Here is a 24,326-nt window from a genome sequence, read left to right as displayed (position 1 = left end):
GGAGTTGACATTCATTCATTCAATTTTTATAATTTTTTCATTTATTCAGGATATTATCATGAATAACCGGTTTATTTAACATTCTGTCCCCATGTAACCGAAGGAAGAAACGTTAAATCCCATACATGCTAACTTTACACATGCATTACGCGGCCCGGTTTGACCATTACATCATGGCCGATCCATCAACCTCCCGAGTCACATGATTTGGGAGGGAGGCGGGTCCTCAATCGCAAGCCCGAGCCGGGCTTCAATAAAAACAATCTCCGTGAGTGCTACACCATCTATCCGAGCTCGGCGGAGATGGGTAGGTGACCATACACGGACACGGGCAGAATGAGGTAAGAGGAGAACCCCCACCCCCCCCCCCTTGTTTGGGCTTGCACGCTTTGAGTCCTGACTGTTTGGAGGCTGTAACACCAGCTTCCGTTAATCCTTGTGCAGTGCTTCCGCTTTTTAAACAACAATTGAACACTGCGCAACATTCTCCAGCCCTCAGCTGCAATATATTCACTTCCCAACTAAGTCAGCACCGACTGCCTTAATTAATTACCTCACCAGCGCTTCCATTCAGGAATTTGAACTAAGCGGAGCGTTTCCTTCACCCTCTTTATAATATGTGGGGGCACCAGGAGACCTGACCGGGTGAAGGCTTCAACGCCGGCTTCCTGCATAATATTTCTTTTGCCTACCGTATTGCCAATCACCTTACCGCGTTTTTGTGTTATAAATAAATTTAAAATACACCTGAACACAGCGAAATGTTTTCCAGACCTTTGGTGTAACATGCCCAGTGCCCAGCCAAGCTACACCGGCTTCCTGAATTCTTTCATAGCGCTTCCACTTTAACACCTTATATGATCAATACGAAGCAATTTCTTCACTCTTTTTGCACTATGTCTATTTTACAGCCAAATCTGAAGGCTCACCCCGATGTACTGACCCGCCGACCACTCATGTGGTATTTAGCCCTTAACCCTTAGGTGAGTCCGGCGTTGATTAGTTCATGACTATGTGTGCCACCTAGGTTTGATAGTACACATTGAGTGTTAGGTGTTGTCACTCACACAATCAAGGTTCGTGATGCCTTTCTGAGCCAACTTGATGTTTACGTAGTTGCCTGCTGTTTTTATAACTGTTTTTATATTCTGTGCTTCCTCACTGATATAGTTTTAGAGTGTGTGTGCACACCACACTGCACGCTGAAACCACCTGGCATGGAGAGGTAGTGACAATTCCCCACACTGCCCCATGCATGCCTCATTATATTCACATTCTGGCGTTGGCAATCCTTGCTGCTTTAATGAGAAATCTACCACTAATTGTGTAATTGCTTTCTTTCTCATTTTCTAGGCATAGGACTTCCCATTGAGGTAAACTGCATACCTATACCACACCATATACATGACACTAGCATGTTATTGAGTTATATTTTCTTCTTTACTTTTCACGTTCTAAGGTCCTGATGAATCGCAGGATACTAATCCAATTGCGAGAAACATGTTGACCACTTGTTGTTTTTCAGAGCTCTACATAGGTCACTCTACCTAACGAGGTGACACTGAGTGAGCTCGTTTTCACGATTTTAACTGCAATAGGGGGACCACCAGAATAAAATAGTTTCCGGTACCTCTTACTGCATTTTAACCTTCACCCTGGGCGCAGTTGCCTCTCCGCCCACACACCCACACTTCACCATAGGGCAGTTGGATACAAAAGATCTCCGCCAAAGGGCCCCTCTTTGAGGTGTGCCCGTCGGGGATTGCACCGCCCCCCCGACGAGGAGCAACCGCCGATGATGAAGCATGACATCCTTCGGGGTGTGTGAGGCAAATACATCCAACAAAAGGGATGCCCACAGGTGTTACATATACACCTCTGGTCACGCCAGTTCTTGCACAGCCCTCTGTAGTCTTCCTATTCTCTTCCCACTCCTTGCAGGAACAGTTCAGCCCCCCGTTTTGTTAGTGAAGACCACTTCCCTGGTAGCCCAGGACATCTAGGTGAACACACAGCCCTTTTAGAGGTGGCACTGCCTCTCTAAGGTTGTCTGTGTCCTGGTCTCCTGTCTCTGTGAAAACACAGGCAGCACCTCCAGGACAGGAGTGGTCATACCAGTTCCAGTCTTGGGATCCTCTCCGGTCAAAGCATGTAACCACTGGCCCCTGGTCTTACCACTCAAATGGCCCCTGTGTCCTATCCCTTAGTTTTTTTTTTTTTACCCGACCCTAGGGAGCGTACCCCCAGCAATCTATCTTGCCTACCTGTGGTAGCTCACTGCAAAGGATGATGTGAATGCGCAAACAAGAACATACAACTACCCCTCGCTGGGGAGCCATGACCCTGCACTCTAAGGACGCCATGACAAGAGGGCAGTCAGACCCCTGTCATTCCCCAAGTGACATTCCTTAACCTACAGACCTTTTCTGGCAAATGCTATTTTGAGAAAATCAGCCTTTCCACCACAAGAGTCTGGCTGGCACAAGAATCCCACAGAACAGGGACAGGGACTCCATTCACTATAACCCTCTGAAAGAGATTACTACCATCTACAGGATACCAGGGAATTATCTATGGCATCCTCTGGGCAACCCTCCTCCCCTTGTGCTACACTGGCTACCTTTGCAGAGTGTCAACTTATGAGTACTTTGCATGAGGCATTAAGAATCACCTCTCTTGTGCCCTGACTGTAGACAACCAAAACACCTGTCCTTTTCCAAGTGCCTCTTTCCCCTGGGTTTCCACCTTTCTACTTCCAGAGAGTGGTTTGGGACTATTTCTTCTGGTTTTGTATTTACCCTCCTGGAAATTCTTGGACACCCTGCTGTGCACCCGCATACCAGCTGCCCTTACAAACTTCATGGGGTCAGTAAGCTTAGAGTCTAGTAGATGCTGTTGTAATTCTGAAAACAATTAATTGAGAAGTGTTCCTTCGTAACCAAATTGTATAGCCCACTATAAGTGTCCACTGCACGGCCATTGACCCAGCCCTGAAGTGCTCTTAAAGAGATGTCTACAAGGTCACCTCCAGATCGTTGTGACTCTTTGTGTGTGTCTTGAAATGTCTTAAAATATTCTTCAGGAGGAAGACCAAATGTATGCATGAGCACATTCTTCATGTGGTTGTATATGTCTGCTACCAGATGCTCTAGTGTTAGAAGTGTGGCCCTTCCCTGCTTAAGCAGCAACTCCCACAACATTGCTCCCCAGTACTGTTTGTTTACTACATGCATCTTCAATGCCCTTTCATAAGAAGTGAACTATTTATCAATGGCACACCCCGCCACAAAACTAGGCACCACACTCAGGAGGTCCAATATGACCGTTTTTGTCTCCAAGGCCAGCTTCTTTTCCTCCAGCGCCATCTTCTGCTCCAGGGCTACAGTGGCAAGCTATTCCTGACGCCTCCTCCCTGACTGCTTGTCACTGTATTCCATCTGGCGGACTACCAGTTCAGAAGGGTTCATGCTACGGAAGCGCACATCACCTCCAGTCCTAGAAGCTACACCAGAGAGTCCTATTTGAGAAGGTTCATCTCCTACCTCCTCCTGATTTTTGGTTTCCTCATTCTCCCCTGAGTTGGTCTGTAGCTCGCAGTCCTCTCTCCAAGCCTTATGGGCGGTGTGGAAAACCCCATTTCTTGGCTCCCTGCTCAATGTCAGCCATCTCGGCTTTTACATGCTGATGAGCTCTGCAATGCGAAGGGCCTCATAGTAGACTAGCCCACCTTCATGTTCTCAAAAATTTAAGGTGCAAAACTAGGAATAAAAAATGAATTATGGTAATAAAAAACAAACCAACCAAAGATCATATGTAATCAAAAATCAATTTTTGTAATCAGTTTTGCTTAGTGATTTTTAATTTAGACTTTTAAAACTGACATGCCCTGCTAATTACAAGTTTCGGGTCGTACTGTTGCCACCAATGTAAGGGAGTGGGCTACTAATTTGGGTGGATGTGAATCCACCACAAGGAACAGAGCCACAGTTTAAAAACACAACTTCAACATTTTAAGCCTGGCCTGAACCCTATTGTAGCAAACGCATAGACCAGATAGGCTTAACATAGTAAAATGTGGAAATTATTTAGCAGCAACAAACAACCCTAAAAAAAGCCCCACAACCAGTTTCGAAAAATAGAGAAAAATGTGAATAGTTAAATTACACCAAAACAACAATAAATCACTGGAGATATGATTTTTTAAAGAACGAAAACAACAGGCACTAAGGATAAAAGTAAAGTGCCAATTAGAAGTTACCATTGGCAGTTGACTGTGACTTAGGCATGACTTCAGGCCAACCACAATGTATCGCTGGTCAGATATACCAAGAGGGTCATTCTAGTCAAAGATTGTGCCTTCTGACTTTTTTCTCTGGGCAGGAAATCAAAATACTCCGCTTGTGAAGCACTCTGAAAGTCAGATAGTTGTTGGGTGAGATCCCACTGAATTGGTTGATTTTGGCAGGAAAAGCTCCTAGTGGCAGAAACTCAAATTTCGCAGCCACCGAAGTTCTTGAATTCAGAGGCTAATTTCACTCCTTTGTCCGGTCATGATTTCTAACTTTGGAATTAGGGCCTGATTTAGATCTTGGTGGACAGGTTACTCCGTCACAACGGGGAGGGATATCTCATCTGCCGAAATAAAAATACATAGGATATAATGGAATTTCCATTTTGGGGGGTGGGATATCCGTCGCTTTTGCGAAGGAGTAACCCGTCCGCCAAGATCTAAATCAGGTCACTAGTCTTTTTCATGGAACTCAACATCATCCAGCTGGGCAAGCCTGAAGCTATATGCAACAAAGTCCATTGGAAATCCAACAGCTTTGTTGCTAGGGTCTACTGCCACTCCAGAGGTGTTAGAAGTCCCAAAAATATTCTTCTAAGTCTCAATTTTCAGACTTTGTAGAGCAGCCCCTCTTTACCACTTCTAATGCTCCCAAGACATCAGGGACAGCATTTATGGACCAGGACTAACTCCTGTAGAGGCCTCCAGCAGGGCCCATACTAGGTCCAGGTCTTATAGGTCAAATGGTGACTTCAGAAAAAAGTTCTCTTGCAGCTTGTTCTGTACCTATAGCCACATAGGAGATCCGTGATCTGCCCTTTGAGATAATTTCTTAGTCCTGGATACATGTGAAAGAAGGCCCTTTAGGTCTGCCACAGATTTCAGATAGCAAGACCAGTCTTCTTCTGTACATCCACCGAATCAGCAAGCGCTCTGATGAGCTGTGGATGGGGGCACCTTTGTCGATTTCACTTGCCAGTGAGTCGGGAGGAATCCATGACTCTCCCTTACCAATAAGAAAAATGTTCCAAGGAGCAACCCTCCCCACTCTTTGCAGTACATCATCTTTGCCTTCCTGCAAACTATCCAAGAGGGCAGCAACTTTATGCCCATGAAGGCTGCTGTTGTGCCAGCCTAGGGAGTATTTAGGGAACTGAGTAGTTCTCTCCTCTTCAACTACACCAAACTGATCCTATGACCAGCTACCCCGACAGGGATTAAAAGGCTTCTCTTCCGCAAATCTCCCTTTAAACTGAACTATGAATGGGCATTGCCTCACTCAGGTCTCAGTCAAGTTAATGAAATTTCTGAAACCTCCCTAGCTGCGCTTTCTGAGCTGATGGGAGTCACATACCTCATACTCAGTTATTTCCACCCAAAGGCCTAAGGCTTTGTTTCTGTTCTGGGTGCAGATTCCATACTTTCTTTATTGAAGGCATTGGTTGATGCAGCTTCTGCCAAACAAATGCTAATTAGTATACTGGAGACTCAGTCAAAGTCTAAGTTTTTAAAAGTCCCTTTAGCTAAATAGTTATTTAAAATATGACTTCACAACTGAATTGGACTTTTAATGAATATCAAAAATAGAGGTTGAATTATCCTGATAGCAGAGTTATGATTATATTCTGACTGAGTTTTTATCATTCGACAACTACCGCCATTTTAACAGTGAAACTAGCAATTGGAATTTAGTCATTATAGGTACATGACAACATTAAACTGTCACATGTACCAATTTTACATACCAGACATTTTATTATGTGAGATGCAAGGCTTATTTAGAAGTGACTTGTCTACAATTGAAATAGAGGTTCTTTCATGTACTGGCAGGTTTAAAAGCTTCAGAAGTTAGGCTAACATGTTTTCTACCCTAGTAGGTGGCACACGTGCTACAGTCCACAGGTGACATTTAAAATTCCCCTGCCATTTGTGTGTTTTCCTCTATCAAATATACTGGCCTTACTGGAAAGTTAAATATGCCAATTATGAGTTAGCCAATCCTGTCATGTTTTAGGGGTCAGAACACATACACTGAAGAGGAACAGCTGTGTCACAGTGCACAGAGTTAGAAAAGCAGCAGCATGAAACCACAAAAAATAGGAGTGACTACGCAAAAAGAGGAATGTTCTCAAACTAAGCAATCTTTTTTTGTTATGTATTTTCACTGCATCTGGATTGTTTTTATGTTCTAGTTAGGATTCAAAAGACAAGTCAGAACTATTGGCTTCGCCTATGCTTGCTTCTGTAGGTGTTCAAACATGCTCACATTACTGGTCTCCAATTACAGAAGCATAAGCACAAAACAGAATTGAGAGACACTGTTTTTCTAAGCTGGCACTGATCTTGACAAAGGTCCAAATGTTGGAGTGACTGCTCAGGGCATTTTAACGACCACCACCTGTTTCCAACTCAACAATGACCTCTCAGTGATGGAAAGCAATTTAAGTCAATGGCTTGTCTGTCTGTAATGCAATCAAAAGAAATGAATGAGGCAGACAAAAATAAAAGCAGCTTCACCAAAAAAGAGTTTTCCAAAATGAATGTCATTCAACCTAACACTTTAAGACATACATCAGGTTTTCTAACAAGCATTGTAAAATAAAGAAACTTGCACACAAAAATGAATACAATGAACATCAAACTTAAGACAAAACACACACAATCTATAATTAAAAGATGCATATCAAACCTCTAACACCATATGGAATATTTCAAGAAGAGTAACAGAAACGCCAAAATGAATACCACACACTAGAATCAATAACAGAGACACTAAATCAATAGAACACATGCGCAGATTAATAAATGATGAGCCAAAATCATTAAATCAATAATGTAACAATAATAACTTAGACCAGAATTAATTAAACAATGTTCAAGGGAAAAACAACAACACACATGCACAGTAATCAATAATGTGAAAACCAAATAATGATGTTTTGCACACATAAATTAATAACATAAGGTCAACCTTAAGAACCGTGTCGGACTGATCTATATGGCAATTATGCACTGCCCGATTGGCTGTTCTGAAAGGTAGTGTTTGGGCTCATTTTTTGGCTGTTTGTGGGCCTATTTTATGTTCTGCTGGAACTTTTTGGCTGTTAATTTCCACTGATTTTAAATCAAACACTGCTTGCAGCAAGTTCAAATCCATGCAGTCTTCCATATCCTGCAAAGCACTTCTACAAGCCTTTACAAGTTCCAAACTGCTACAATTTGTAAATATAGGCCACATTTTCGTTTTTTAATTCACTAATGGGGCCACTTTTATTTATGCCCTGGCCTGTTTTCTGTCCCAGTCTGATACTGCTTAAGAACACACACATTTACGCACACTCAGTCACATACACAATATTCAAAGTTAATACAATATATACTGAAACGACTTTCACTAACACCAAATTTGATAATACAAAACCAATAACACAGACACTGAAATGATTGACACACAACAAATTGAATAACAGAGACATAAAGTGCCTGATTTAGAGTTTGGTGGATGGGTTCCTGTCTGCTTTATTACAAGTGCATTATGTCCTTAAATACACATCTTAAAATCAATAAAAAAAGACACACTGTCAATAACGTAAAAACCAAAACAATAAAGCCCACACCAGTACACACATGCACATACACTCACACGGAACAAAAACTCACAACATATGCCGTATTATGTCTCAATCAATACCTGCCACTCATGAGTATGTAAAAATGTCAGAACCCAAGTGGTTGGTATCAAGGTCCATAGCAAATGTGGACATAATAATTAGTAGCATTAAAATCTGTGTCTGATTCAGTCTATTGCTTCACAGTCCATTTCAAATCCCTGAAACAAAAAAGCAACCCTGTTAAGTCTTAGACTTTTTTGTTGTGAATATTCCCTGCTGGTATGTTACTGTTCTTTCTGGGACAGGAGTTAATGTTATAGAGATTATATTTAGTTTCCATTTTAGTTTTCCATTTTGACTTAGCACCTTTTTAAGATAATGGTTTGAACATGTTTTTTACATGAGAAAATGCCACACGTGCATTTTTTTAGACATTGTTGTTCTGTAGTCTGCACTGTTCTTTCGAGGGATACACATACAAGAATGAAATAGCCTTGCTTTGTTATGTGCTCATAAAAAACAACTATTTTCCCCCAGAATAACTAAAAATGTTATTCTGTGTCTCTAGCAACATGAGATAAGGCTGATGTTTTAGAATTATTATTTAAACAGCATCCATTTTTAATTTGGTGAGAGGCACTTCACCCTGGATTTATCATGGAAGCTGCTGATAGCTGTGACTGAGATGTAGCTCAGCAGGCCCTAACATTCATCCTAAGAAAGAAGCTAGCCGAGCAAGCAGAAGAGTGCAGGCTTGTACACTCAGGCAGAGTGCATTCATTAAAGCACTGATACTGGCTTCCTGAGACATTACATCAAAGTCTGGGGTTAGATCATTCTAACAGGGTGTTGCAGAAGGGTACTACCAACATGTAACAAGTACATGGACTTGAATGCAGTGTGCACTGTTCACTTTAACCAAATTAAAAAATGTGTTAATCATAATATAATTTACAGTCTACTTGTTATTTCATTATAATGTATCTATTTATTCATTTATACTTTTACTTCATTGTGTTTGGTACCATGCTTTTAGTACCTCATACATATACCGGTCCGAATCTTTCGGTTCTGAAACGCTGACAGAATGCTGCGGGCGGGAGCACTGAAACTTTGAAATTATCAAATTATTCTTTCTGACCAGGATCCCCGCTATCCGATCGTTGGGCACACTTATGTCCTGATCTGTTTCATTTTGAATTTACACTTCTAGCCTTATTCATTAAGGTTTAATGGAAGCCGTGAGATTTTTTTGAGGCATATTGACAGCCATTGGTTCTCCATTTTAATTCCGGCAGTTTTGCCCAATATACCAAGATTAATGCTACTGGGTATATGACGAAGATCCAGTCAGAAAAGAAAGTGGACACTCTTATACTGGAAGTTCATGTCCTGAAGATGACCCTTTAATTACCTCTGGGTCAAAACGCCATTTACGCCTTAAAACGTGGCATAATTGAGAGAGGATACAATTGTTACATTGTGTATTGTTTGTTATTTGGTGTTTTTTTTTCTGCCACTGTTTGTTCAGTCTACACTTGTCAATGTTCACTATTTCATCATTGTTCGTGTAACTGTCTGAGTGCCATTAGCATTTTGATTTTCTTTTCTGTTTTATGAAATTTGTATTAAAAACTGTTTTTTCTAAGACTATTCATGTACATGTTTTTTTTTAATTAAGTCAGTATAATTTTTGTTGTGTTCGTGCACCATTTCTCTCTTTCTTCTACTTCAGTTCTTTTTTCATCTAACTATTGTAGCTCTTGAACCACTGTTTGGAATACAGTTGATATTGCCCCAGGTTCTTGTTCAAGGGTTGTCCTTGTGGTTTGTAAATCATACATATACTGAACAACATTTTTGTAACATAAGTTTCATTGATACATGTTTTAGCATCAATATATAATCATAAACATTTTTGTGATACACAAAATGTATGTCCTGTTCGTTTTCATGCCCGATGCATTCTGGGAAAGCTAGGTCTCTTCCTCAGGGGCATATCTTTGGGGGCACCCGCATATGCCAATATTGTAATGGCACAATTTGAAGAACAACATATTCTAAGCAATTTAGGATGGTAGGCCAAAATAGCATTGTATTGCAGGTTCATTGACAATATATTTTTAATATGGACTGACGCAAGAAGTGAACCTAAAAACATGATACAGGGGGCGTGGCCGGGAATGATGGCCGATCGGACGTAGCCCGTCTCGGCTCCCGGTCCAGGCACGGTCTTGGTGCGGAAAAGAGCAGCTGCGGGCATCTGGGAACGTCACAAACTGAGCCTACCAGCGTGCGGAGATGTGAGGCACCTGCGGATGTCCTTTCTGCACTCTGACCGCCGTGAAGAATATTGCGTTTGGCTTCGCTGCATCAGAGGGTGACCGCGCTGCAGGTCAAAATGGCGGCGAGCTGCCCACGGTGACGGGCACCCTTCCCGATCTCCCGCCGACAACACAGCTGTGGATTCCCCTAAGTGAGACTCAGGGCAAAGTTTGAGGTACCGCTTGGCTTGAGGGTAATAGTGGCGACAGGCGTGCCTACTTAGCTCAGCTGGACCCTTCCCTCTTCGCTTCTGCCTGACTCCAACATGGCGGCCGTGCATCCATAAATGACGGCGACCGCCGATACTCCCGATTTGAGATCTGGGACCGCCTGCTGTCTCCACATCGAAGGGCCGTCAAACATGGCATTTGGAGCTTCTCCACCCATAGTCTCTGCAAAACTGGCCCATGTCAGCACATGGCCTGATGGATTGAGACCCTCCCGCTTGCCTCTGCCTTGATATTGCCCTGCTTTTGCACCTCCCCCTATCTGTGGGATCTACCTCTGTAAACTCACCACGGCTAATGAGTCCTGCATTCGGGACCCTGGTCATCAAGGCTTGGCGCCTTGCTGCTCCCACCGAAGTCTCATTCTAACTGGCTTCTTTTGGACGAGGGAGCAATATTCTAAGGTTCTCTTCATTATTAAGGGCATTGGCGCACACCTGTTTGTCGTGCCTCCACGCGGAGACACTGGCCTTTCCTGTGCATTCACTGACTGATTGGCTAAACCCCTGAGGAGAATCCTTCATTAGTTCCGAAGTACCAGTTTTACAGCACGGGGGTCAACACCTCAGACGCCACCTCATGACGCTTATCAGTTGGTACCCAGCACAATCTATTCTTCCTACGCCTCCTCGACTTTGAGGGTTTAAGCCATATGCCACCTAAAAAGACGACAAGCAAGACACCGAATATGGTATCAGACTTCTTCTCTACCTCAGAAAAGCGGTCTACGCTAAGAGGAGACGCAAGCTCTGCAACAATGGCCCTCACGAAGGCGGAACTCCTAACCATGTTCAAAGACTTCAAATCTGAACTCCGCAGTGACAGCAGCCAAGACATCAAATCTTCCATGGACCAACTGGGATCAAACTTGACGGAACGCTTGTCTTCCCTGCAACAAGATGTTGATTCTGTGGGCACTAGAGTCCTTGACCTCGAGACACAACACCAGGAACAGGAGCAACTCTCCACTGAGCTCTGGGAAGACGTCCGAGTACTCAAGGATCAGCTCCACCTAGCACAACTCAAGACGGAAGATCTCGAGAACAAACGAGTCAGGGACCTGGAGAAGGGCGTGGAAGGGGCCAACTTGGAGGCCTTCTTGATAGGTCTTTTCTCGGAGATCTTGCTCTCACAGACTCATAAAATAAAACTGGACAGAGTTCACCGAGTGGGGTTCCTGCAACACGGCGAGAAGAAACAACCTTGCGACATCCTTGCAAAATTCCACTCCTATAAAGTTAAAGAGGCAGTTCTCCAGGCAGCTAGGATGAAAGACTCCGTCTCATTTCAAGGCCATTCCTGCACCATCTATCAGGATGTAACGCCATCTACTTTGGCACGGAGACAGCTGCTCAGACCCGTCACCACGAAATTGCGAGATGATAAGATCCGGTACAGATGGACCTACCCATTTGGGCTCAGCTTTGAATTGCAGAACAAACTACGCCATAGCACCGATTTACAGGAAGGCTTAGATCTTCTAGGCTTCTCCTCTGAGGAGGATGCCACCTGTCACAGTAAAACTGGAGAATCTACCTGAGGTTCTACGTCGACTTCAGCGTGGTCTGTTGGGACACTCAGGCGGCGCCGATGATCATCTCCAGCCTGCACCACAAATTGTACCACTCAGTCCCCTGTATACCTGCCATGGCGACTGACGCCTTTAGAAACATTTGGTGATACACAACAGGGGCCGGCTCATACCAAGAGTGCAAGGAATGTTCCGCTCTTGAGCCTCACTGCTGCTCTCGTTCCTGGATCCTCGGACACTTGTTTGGGACGAGGAGAGATCATAGACACTATGGACTTTATACGTAAGACCAATGTTGCTTCCTTTTCTTTATATAGAGTAAGATGTGTCTAAAAGACGAAGATAGTCTTGCTTTTAGGTACAGGCTGTTACCCAGGTTGTTGTTCTATGTTTTCTTTGCCAATGCAGATAAAGTACGGATGCGCTTTTCTGAGCGTGGTCTTTTAATAAGACTAATCTTTTTTTTTATGGGTTCCCTTAGCCGCACAAATATGCGTTTGATTAAAGCTTCCGCCGAGACGGGCGTGGACGGGGTCCTCAGACCTGTTGTCCCCCCTAGTTCCTGAAAGGCCTTTTTGGCTCCACAGGGGGACCTACAGTAGTGTTTGTACTGTTTATTTGTTCATGTTTGTTCTCGTTTCTTTAGGGGTTACATGGTGGGTGTGGGACGGCAGTGGTGGCGGCTTTTTAACAGTTGCTTTTAAGGAGAACTCTGATTCATGGAACGGCATATATGGCGTGATCTGGTATTGTACGTCCTCAGGAAGATGGGTTGGGATCGGAGATATATGGGGAATTTTGGAGCTTTGGGTAAACTGTAGCTTTTTTACCTGTGACATAATGCCGGTTTACTATTGGGACTTGGAATGTTAAAGGTCTTAACTCCCCCCAAAAATGCCACGAAGTATGGCAATATATTATTGACCATCACCTCGACATAGTAGCCCTACAGGAAACGCATTAGCTAGAGCCGAGGACACGCGCCTCAAACATAAACATTTTCTACTAATCTATAGGTCTTCAGCCCACACGAAACTAGGCCTGGGTGGTAAATTCCATTCCGTTCGCGGAATTTCCGGAATTTGGGTAATTTCGCATTCCGCGGAGAACACGAAATTGCTCAAAATTCCGCGGTCCGCAGCTTTGCGGAATTTTTGGCCTGTTTGCATTCTCAAAATGCTTGTTTGTGAGATGTTTCTCCCCGAGCACGCAAACAGCGATCGCAAACAAGAAAAAAGCATTGCAAACAAGCAATTCCGTGTGTTTGCAGAATTTCTGCGTGTTTGCGGCAATTTTTTTTCCATTTTGCGGAACTTTGCGTAGCGCGACTACGCAAATTCCGCCCACCCCTCCACGAAACACAGAGGGGTGGCTATCATTTTTCGCTCCTCCATACAATTTCAACCACTGGATCTTCAGAGTGACAAAGACGGTTGATGGGTGATGATTAGACGACAACTGAGGGGGGAAATTTGCACTTTCGTGGCAGTATACGCCCCTAATACTGGTCTGACGGTCTTCTTACACACTTTTTTGAAGAAATTAACAGACTTTGTAAAGGGTCCATTAATCCTTATGGGGGATTTCAATTTAATCTGGCAGAAAGATTTTGACAGTACGCACACTAAGCGTTCGAACATGGGCTCCGTCTTCAGGGAATTACAACAGCGCTTACGTGACCTGGGCCTCCTAGACTCTTGGCGCACCCTTTTTCCGCAGACCAGGGATTATATGTTCTATTCACATGTCCACCGAACATACGCTCGTCTCAATTATATCTTTATTAGTCAGTCCCTGCAAGGTGCCCTGCAGGACGCTAAGATCTTCCCCCTCCCGGTGTCAGATCATAGCCTACTCGCTATTACTCTCACTTGGCATGTGAACGCCCGACTACTCCCAGGTGGTACTTTCCGTCATCGCTTATCCGAGATAATGTTTCCTGTACCAAATTGAGAGCAACCATATTGAATTCTTCAATACAAATAAACCGGAAGACACCTCGGAGTATAACACCTGGGATATACTGTTGTCAGGGGGGAATGCATTGCCCTTAATGCAGCGCTAAATAAGCAGCGTGATAGCGAAAGAGAGGTGCTGGAAAACGAGCTAACTTCTCTTGAACTCTCCCATAAATTAAACCCCACTAGGCAAACTCTACGCAATCTCACGGCGCTTCGAGGTAAACTCAGGGCTATTTATAATAACAGGGCGGAATTCACACTTCTCAAACTACGGCACCTATCATATACTCAGGGCAATCAAATCGGTAAACACCTTGCCAGACAATTAAAAGATAAACGGCAGAGAGAGTATATTGGTGGTATTTGGGGTTCTTCGGGTGATCTTACGCATAAGGGCGAGGACAAGGCTGAGCTCTTTGGCTCCTTTTACGAAACTCTATACTCTGGGGAAACCTTAGACTCGAGTGCCCAAAGGAAACACCGCCAATCACTGCCCCTACCACATGTGTACGATGAATGGAATGACTTGCTCACCGCCCCTATTACCATAGACGAAGTCACTGTAGCCATTAAAGCCCTGAAGCCCCACAAGGCTCCCGGGCCGGATGGCTACACCACACTTTTTTATAAGACATTAGCTCCCGACATTAGTTCCCACCTCGCACGTCTTTTTAACAAAATGGCAGAGGAAGGCGCGACCTCCGGCATCATGTCCGAGGCCGTGATCACCGTAATACTCAAACCGGGGAAAGACCCCCAGCGCTGCGCTTCTTATAGGCCGATTGCTTTATTAAAGCTTGACGCAAAACTGTACTCCTCAATTATAGTCAAACGCCTGAATGACCATATACCCGACCTCATCCACTCTGCTCAGTCGGGATTTATCAAAGGGCGTCAAACACATGATGACATTCGTTGAATTATTCACTTGATAGAAAAGGCCAACAGGCGGCAAATCCCTGCGGTCCTAGTAGGATTGGACGCTGAGAAAGCTTTCGACAGGGTTGATTGTCCATTCCTATTCCACACACTCACAGCATTCGGATTTTCACCTAAATTCCTCAATATGATTAGGGCTAATTACCTCCACCCCCGCTCCAAGGTAGTGACTAACGGGGTGCAATCATCCTCCTTTCCCCACTCTAGAGGCACCCGACTGGGGTGTCCTCTTTCGCCCTTACTTTTTGCCCGCAGCATAGAGCCATTATCATTGGCGATCAGGGCTAACCCCGGAATCCTAGGGTTACCATTCACAGGGGAGCCCCATAAAATGTCCCTGTTCGCAGACGATGTCCTGCTGTCCCTGTCTGAACCCGGTACGTCTCTCCCACATTTACAATCGGAACTTTATCATTTTGAAGTAGGGTCAGGGTTTAAAATAAACTTAGACAAAACATCTATACTCAACCTCACGCTCCCGCTGGCAGAAGTCCTCAGACTCCAATCCCTTACTCTCCTACAGTGGGCTCCCTCTTCTATCTAATACTTGGGCGTTCAACTGACACCAAGAATAGACGGGCTCTATACGGCCAATTTCCCCCCATCCTTGCAAGCTTTCGAACGGAACTCATGAAATGGAAACCTCTTTTCCTGTCATGGTTAGGACGAATTCATGCCGTGAAAATGACTCTTCTGCCTAAACTCCTTTATTTATTTCAGACCTTACCCATCGCGTTGAAGTGCGATTTCTTTCGTAAAGTGAAGGCCATGATTCTACGCAAGGGGGGCGTGCTCACTTCTCCTATTCTCTACTGCGCCGCTCTCGCAAAGTAGGTGGAGTTGGACTCCCAGACATTCTCTTACACTACAAAGCGGCGCAGCTGAGAGTACTGGTAGAATGGTCAAAACAGTAATCAGAGAAACACTGGTTACATATGGACCGCAGCTTCAGGGGGAGGAGTATCTGGGATGACGATAGGTGGACTTCGTTTCTCTCTCCATTTACACCACTCCACTCCGGCATTCCCACCGGCCCTGCATGAGGAACCTTTGGATGCCTGGAGAAAGGGAGGTTGCCTTGCACTGACACACCTGTTCCATAACTTTGATCCTCTCACTTTTGATAATTGTAAACAGGACTATGATATTGGGAACACAGAAAAATACCACTATACTCAATTGATGCATTGGGCCCTTACTCCTAAGGTTCGGAAGGCAGCCACCCAGCCTCTCACAAAATTTGAGGCCATTTCTCACCAAGACTACTTCCATGAAAGGGGTGATTTTGTTTATATATAGCGTTCTGCTTAAAACCGCTCTATCCCCGCGCCCACGATATATGGCAATGTGGGAAGACTAGCTACACCGTCCTATCTCCGATGAGGAATGGACTAACTTATGGTCTGATGTTACACGTTTCAATCACTTCACGGAGCTCAGGGAAGCGCACCTGAAGACCATGATGGACTGGTACTTGCACCCATTCAAGCTAAAGCAGGTTTTCCCTGCCACCTCTGATAGATGTTGGAGGGGATGCGGTCTACTTGGAGGCTTTCCACACATATGGTGGGATTGTCCCACTATCCGCCCCTTCTGGGACGAGATTCTGGCACATATGAAAGACATGCTGGGATACACCATCCCCACTACCATGACGGGTGTCCTTTTGGGGCTTTGTGATCCTTCCCTAGAACATCAGACCCGAGCCGATAGAATGATCATGTGGCTTTGCATTGGAGCAGCTAAGATTACTTTGACAGCCGCATGGAAGAGGAAAGAGGCTCTGGCTATCTCCCTTTGGCACTCTCGCCTGTGGAAATTGCTGAGCCTAGAGCGCATGTCTGACATTTTCAGAGATAACTATAAGAACTTTGAATTCAAATGGGGCCCCCTAGTCTCCTTCCTTTCACGAGGCCTCCCATCGGCTGTCTGTCCGTCCACTATCAGAGCCCTTCATCTCTTTCAATTTTGAGTAGAGTTCTAGTGTCATACGACTCCTTCATTGTATGATTGTTGCCGCCACCATGGGAAGGGTGGGGGGTGGGTATACGGGGGGTTATTTTATTTACGTTATTTCACTTCTGAGATACATTTGTATATGATTTATGTGCACCCCATGTAACACATTCTACTCTTGGAAGCCATAGGAAAGTTACTTTCGCAGAAGTAAGATGGAACCTCTTTAGACGTGCTTGACCTTATATTGTACCAGAAGAGATTCACTTCAAACTCCATTACATTTAGAAACTGTAACCAATACTCAGACCCCTCAATAAGGAAGGAGCTTGTTTAGCTTTTATATATCTGCCGAATTATTCTGCTCCCCTGCGTGGGATGATATATGGCACTATTTCAGATTGTACATTATTAATAAAAATATCTTTGACAGAAAAATAAAACATGATAAAGTTTTTGAACACATGGAATCCCAGAATACAGTTCACGCATACTATTGATGATAATCAAATACATTTTTGGGATGTAAAAGTTATGAAAAATCAAACAGGTTTTGAAACTCAGATATACACAAAGCCCACTGACAGAAATAATGCACTGGCATTCTCTAGTTTTCATCCACGAAGTCTAATTCATAACCTATCATTTTTGCAGTTTTTGAGAATAAAAAGAATCTGTTCGGACCAAACTATGAGCACTCAACAGATCACAGAATACAAACAAAGGCAACACGCTCAACCCCGTCTTCTCCACAAGCCTGCACGTCTCCGTCAGCCACACCACTGAACTCCTGGAACGACCACCGCTGCATCCACTTCACCTTCCAGAAACCCACCACACACTACCGCACCCAACAGATCCCCCGCCGCTGCTGCTGGTGCAAAATCACCAATGACCAACTAGACGCAAACCTCCCTCTCAGCCAACCCACTGAACCCTCCAACACTGGCGACGCTGCCCACAGCCTCAGACGCTGGATCGAGGACTGCACCAACACCCTCGCCCCACTGAAGAAACCCCCCCACAGAGACACCAGCAAGAGGGCCAGCTGGTTCACCCCAGAACTCCTAGCCTCCAAGCAAGCCTGCCGAAACTAGAGAAGAAATGGCACAGTGAACAAACTCCGGACAGCCACGCAGCACACAAGGACTCCATCCGCAACCACAGCCACCTCATCAGGGCGTCCAAGAGGACCTCCTTCAAAGACCGCCTCGGCAATAACGCACACAATAGCAAGGAGCTCTTCATCATCGTGAAGGAACGCTCCAACACCAACAACATCCCTCAGTCACAAGCCCTGTGCGACTCCCTCGTCACCTTCTTCCACCGCTAGATAGCAGACTTCCACGAGAGCTTCAACACCCAGACAGCCCCAACAGACAGCAGCACAACAGACCCGCCGCACACCCTCGACCACGACCCCCTGCTAGCCTGGGCCAGCATGAGCATCAATGACACCATCAAGACCATGAGCACAATCCCCTCCGGCTCTCCGTCAGACCAATTCCCGCACCACGTCTTCAACAGAGCAAGCAGCTCCATCGCACCCCACCTGCGCAAAGTCATCAATCTCTCCCTCGAGACCGCGACTTTCCCAGAGATCTGGAAACACGCCGTGATCAATGCCCTACTCAAAAAACCTAAGGCAGACCCAAGAGACCTCAAGAACTTCCAGCCCATCTCTCTGCTCCCCTTCCCGTCCAAGAAGCAAAACCTGGACAAACAAAAGGAACTAATAAATGCCTTAACATACATTGCAATATTGTCATAATTGGAAGCAGTTTGTCACATCCTATTACAGGAAGAATTATAAAACTAAGACACTCAGCAGATTGCAACACTCGGAATGTTATATACTGCATAAAGTGCCCGTGTGGCAAAGCATCTGTAGGCAAAACGGAATGCAAGACAAAAGTAAGATTGACTGAACATAAAAACACGATAAGGACATAGAACAAGACCTTCAGTTTAGCCATACATTGGCAAGACGCAACTCATTCAATCTCACAACTGAGATATCAGATTATTGAGACAGTAACATCAATACCTGGAGTTGACAACAACAAGAAGCTGCTTCAACACAAGATCTACTTGATCAAGCAATTGGACACATTATTACCAAAAGGACTTAACAATAGGATTGATATGAGTTGGTGTATATGAATGAACACAAGGTCAACTAAACAGTCTAGCTGTGATCCTTATAAAATAGGAATCTGATCTGTTATGTGAGGTAGAACATGTCAAAACCACTAGAGAGGATTCATTACAATGTCCATAAAATTGAGAAAATGACATACATTACAAGACATTCATTACATTGAGACAAAGTAGGTTATGATTTGGCGGAGGGCTCACTGACAATAAAAACACTGAAGACAGGATCAATAAAATGTTCTTTGTTTTGAATAAGGTTTTCATCACTTGATTGGATTGGGGTACAAATCATGCAGGACATATGTAGTGGACAGTTCATCATTGGCAATAATTGTTTCGTCAACTGGATCACTGTAGGAGTTTGAGCAGGTAGTCTGACAGAACTGCGCTGGTGCGCACATATATTTGGTATCATAACATGAGAGGCATTATTGTTAAATAGGCTATTGGCAGTGTGAGAACATCACATGCTGCGAACAACAGTGGTTAGCCATCAGGTACCATCTATTGTTTTGTATGCTGGTTTATCTATAGGGTATGACTTTAACAATCGGTTAACATTCATTATCATCTAAGTTAGTTTAACGAGTAACATTGGTTTTGAGTTTGAGTAGTATTATTATTTTTTCTGATTTATGATGGCAGTAGGATGATTAGTATTCAATTATAAGCACACCCGGGTGGATCGTGTTTCCATTATGATACTATATATATATATCATAGCCCCAATGGAGGCAATAAGTATTCTAAAATTCTGGTCTGCATAATACTAGTTAGACGTTATAAGATGGTGGCTTAATCAGGTCAGGAACCAGTGTATTCGGACATGAGTGGTCCATCTTCACTGTTTATACCACGGTCTGACTAGCGCGTATTAGGGAACACAAGGCACTTGCCGGTTACATCGAGGTTCAGTTTGGGAGGCTAGTACGCTTGACAGTACAGTAAGCTGGCGATCGTGATGATCTTCATCCTTGTTCATTTCTCAGGCTACGTTTATAGGAAGACAGGTGAACATATTGGAGCATGGCTAATTAGCGTTATTAACAAGAAAGCCTTACACCTTGTAAGGTCAAACCTTGGGCACTCCAATGGCGCCCCAGCGCGTAGGTTGTTTGTAGAAAGTAGTGAACTCAAAATTTGTAGATCGTAATGTTATACTTTTAATTTTCAATGTTGTCATGTGAAATCATCATATTTCAGCATATGATTCGATGTTCATGGTTCAATTAGGTATATACATCAATGGTTCAAAGTCCAAACTTTTTAAAGATTCACAGAAGTGAGCACTATCCCCTATGCATTTCGTGCATAGCACTTCATCAGGGGGAATCTGTGAAAGAATTACAAAAACAAAAGTCTCTTGCTGACTAGCGATAACACAGAATGCACAAAAAATTATTCTTGTGGCGTATGTACATGTTAGGAAGAAACAAAAAAATTTGCACTAAGACGTGAATGAGTGATAAAAGACGATGAGTAAACGAAACGTGATGGGTTAGCAATAGTGGTGTAAGATGTACTCTGAAGGTAGTGCTGTAACAAGTGAGGGGTCTCAACCGCGAGTGAAATACAGAAAGCCCTCGAGGCATAAGAATATACTAACAAAACACGGTAAAGATTAAGGAAACACAAAAGGGTGAAGCTTGGAGACGTAGGTAATGAAAGCAAACCCACGTGGGCACCCTGGATAGTTGTCCTTAATGATGCGGTGGATTAGTGAAAGTAGAAAGTCGTATGTATTCCGTGGAGAAAATGGAGCTTACCCGCTCGAGTTGTGAACAGGACTGGGATTGTATATGCTCTTCCGACGATGCAAGCGTGAAGGTGAACCGAACCCAGAAGACGAGGGTTAAAGTAACGTGTGCGCGAAAGTGCCGCATTAGTGTAGATAGAAAGAGGACTGCAACAAAGTGAACAATGTGCAACGGAAAAAACATTGAAGAACAAAAGAACGATTTAACGGGACATTTGTCGATTCAAATAGTAAATGCAGTACATAAATGAAATCGGAACAAAATCTTTAGAGCGGAGGACCCGCCCTCTCCGGTCATGTTACAAGTGGGATAATATCCCATGTGTGTTTGCTGAATCGAACAAGGGTAAAATGCTAAAAGAACAAAATCAACAAAGTGGGCAACAGATGGGATATGAGGTTAGGGAGGGAGGTGGGGGAAAAAGGAAAACGGGGAAGATAATAAGTAATACGACACGGATAGGAGTGAAAGTGCAAAAAATGTTGATCAGAAATTTGAATAAAGTTATTTTGGAAAAAAAGGAGAAATGTGAAAAGGTGTCAAGGTAAAAGAAGGAATGAAGGAAATGAAATGAAATAGAGCTGAAAAAAATAATATAGCAGCAAATGTGCACAGCTGAAGGCTGGGGAGGAAATAAGGAAAAATAAGGAATATCAAAGTAAATGGAATGAAATATGAAAGGAAGGTCTACAGAGAGTATATAAAGAATGTACGGTAGAGAGAAGTAATTTTAAAGGGTACAGCGAAGTAGACTCAGATTATAGGAAGCAACTGTATTCTAATCTCTCATTTAGTCCTTTCGGATGTAGCGCGCTCAGTTTATGCATCCAGTATAGTTCGTGTTGGAGTATATGCTTGTTGTTGTCTCTGTTTTCTCAACAACTTCCAGAATTAAGAAACGGATCTGACTGGCATTGTGTGAATTGTTAACATAGTGTGCTGCTACACAGGATTTCAGATTATTAGTGCGAATGTTGCTGCGGTGTTCAGTCAATCCGATTTTAACTTTGCGTTCGGTTTTTCCCACATATGGGAGGGCACAGGGGCATTTAAGCAGGTAGATCACATTAGTTGTGTCACATGTAGCGTTCACTTTAAGTTTTATAGGAGTTCCTTGGGTTGGATGTGGTATAGTACGGCCTTTGATTATGCTGTTGCAGTGTCCACAGTTGTGGCATGGCAACGTTCCCTTATATAAGATGATTGGTGTTCTTTTGGGTACTTTCAATAGTTGTTGTATGTTTTTAGAGCATTGGTAAGCGAATATGGGGAAGTTTTCAAAAACGTTGTGAAAATCATTCTCTACTAGTTGTAAAAGTGGCCAATGTTTGCATATGGATTCCTTGATTTTCAAACTTTGTACGGAATACTTAGAGACAAATACCACACGAGTATCTCCAGTAGGAGATGACGGCTTGGGTTTCAACACTTGTGTTCGTTCTTCGTTTTTGACTCTGTTTTCTGCTGCTTGTGTAGTGTATCTAGGGTAACCTCTTTGGTGGAATTTGTCTATGATTTTTTAGCTTTTTTCAACAAAACGTTAATCTGTAGATGTAATTCTTCTCGCTCTAAGTAATTGTGAGTACGGTAGGTGTTTTTATAAACTCATTTGATTTAAGCTCTTGAAGTGAAGATAGGTATTACGATCAGTGGCCTTGGCGTAGATAGATGTTGTTAGCTGATTGTCAATAATCTTGATGTGAACATCCAAGAACGATATCTCTGATGTACTTAAGATATAGGTAAATTGAATCCTTTCATCAACTTTATTGAGGTCATCCATGGCTGTAAGAAATTGATTTTCAGCCCCTTTCTACATCAGAAAAATATCGTCAATATAACGGTAGTATGCACATATGTGTTGTTGCCAATCTAGATTAGAAAGGATATGTTCAGTTTCATATTGGTACATGAAAAGGTTAGCATATGCCGGAGCGGCACACTTGCCTATGGCTACTCCCGAGAGCTGGATGTAGTAGTTATTCTCCGATGTTCTAAAGTAGCTGTGGTGGAGTGTGAACTGCATTAATTCCATGAGGAAGATCTGTAGGTCTTGTGGTTTATCAGTGTGCATGAGGGCAGATTCCATGGCTTCAAGTCCCAGACTGTGGGGGATGGAAGTGTATAAGCAGTTGACGTCAATAGTACAGAGAATGACGGAATGGTCAGTTGGTATCTCAATGTTATTGATTTTTGTCAGAAAATCTGTGGTGTCCTGTATATAGGTGGACATGTTCTTTACACTTGACTGTAGGTGTTTATCTATGTATAATCTGGTAGGTTCATGAATAGAGTTACAAGTGCTTACTATTGGGCGGAATGGTGGTCTACTGGCATGCTTATGTATTTTCGGGACCAAATATAAATATGGTATTTGAGGGTGATCTTTCAATAGAAACCTTTTGTCCCATTCTGAGATGGTTTTGAAATTCATAGCTTTGTCAATTATAGTTTGTAGGACTTTCTTGAATGATTCTGTAGGGTCTGAGGTGATGGCCATATATAAATTAGGGTTATTGAGGTGTGCAGTCAAATTATCTGAGTAGAATGAGGAGTCTAAGATGGCTAGGGCACCCCCCTTGTCAGCTTTGTAAATCTTAATGTCGTCATTGATAGCCAATTGGTTAAGAGCTTGACGTTCATTGATGGATAAATTTGACTTATGAGATCTGTTGCCTTGAAAAATGGAGTGAAGATCCTTTTGAACAAATGTTTCGAAAGTGTCCAAGATTTTGTGACTAGTTAGAGGTACAATAGTGCTTTGGGGGCATAAATCCATGAGAGTACTGTGATCTTCTCTTGATGTTGGTTCACAAACGTTCTTGAAGAAATGCTTCAATCTTAAGGTTCTCATGAATTTGTAAAAACACACTGCAGTTTCTAATTCGTTAGATTGGTGTGTAGGTACAAAATTAATGCCTTTCTGTAGAACTTTCACTTGTGTAGAAGTTAAAGAAGTTTGTGAGATTTTGATCACTAAACTCTGTGGCTCCTGGTTGATTTCACCGGCGGCAATTGTGGTATTTTTGTACTGGGTCCTCATGGATCTGCATTTGGCTCGGGACCTAGCCCTAAAAAAGGCGGTGGAACTGTTAATGAATCTGTAGATATAGTAGATGTACATGGTTCAGTGAATGTCTGGGAAGGAGGTTGACGACCTGTAGTCGTTGTGCTAGATTGATTAGATGTCTGAGAGGGTGGTTGGCGAGGTCTGCCTCTTTGGGGATCTTTGCGGGTGGAATCCTCTGAAGATGAGGTACCACCTTCTGTTGATTTGTTATTTTAAGATCTTTGGTGCCTTCTTGCTGCCTAAATTTCTGCCCACTTGTATACTTCGCCTAGTTTGTAGTCCACTGTGTCCCATTTAAATTTTCTCAATTTTCTTTCATTAATCTCTTTAACATATTTGTCAAGTTGATTGTCAAGTGGATTGTTGATATCTTCAAGTGCTGTGTTTAATTCTTCTGATGTTAATTTGCTACTAAGTTCTTGTTTGAGTTGTGTAACTTTGCTTTCAAGTTCTTCAAGTAGCTTCGATAATTCTTCTACGATTACAAGAATGAGGTTTAAGGAG

The 24,326-nt window shown here is 43.4% G+C and overlaps 1 long non-coding RNA gene across 1 annotated transcript in view; it reads right to left on the bottom strand.

Moving 5' to 3' along the window:
- The window catches only part of LOC144753550 (uncharacterized), a 285,586-nt gene that overhangs the window by 230,240 nt on the left and 31,020 nt on the right, over positions 1-24,326 (bottom strand). The window lies entirely within an intron of this gene.

The sequence above is a fragment of the Lissotriton helveticus genome, chromosome 5_1, assembly GCF_964261635.1.
Source record: "Lissotriton helveticus chromosome 5_1, aLisHel1.1, whole genome shotgun sequence".
Taxonomy (NCBI): Eukaryota; Metazoa; Chordata; class Amphibia; order Caudata; family Salamandridae; genus Lissotriton; species Lissotriton helveticus.
Note: the sequence above shows the minus strand (reverse complement) of the source record. Positions and strands in the feature narration are given on the sequence as shown.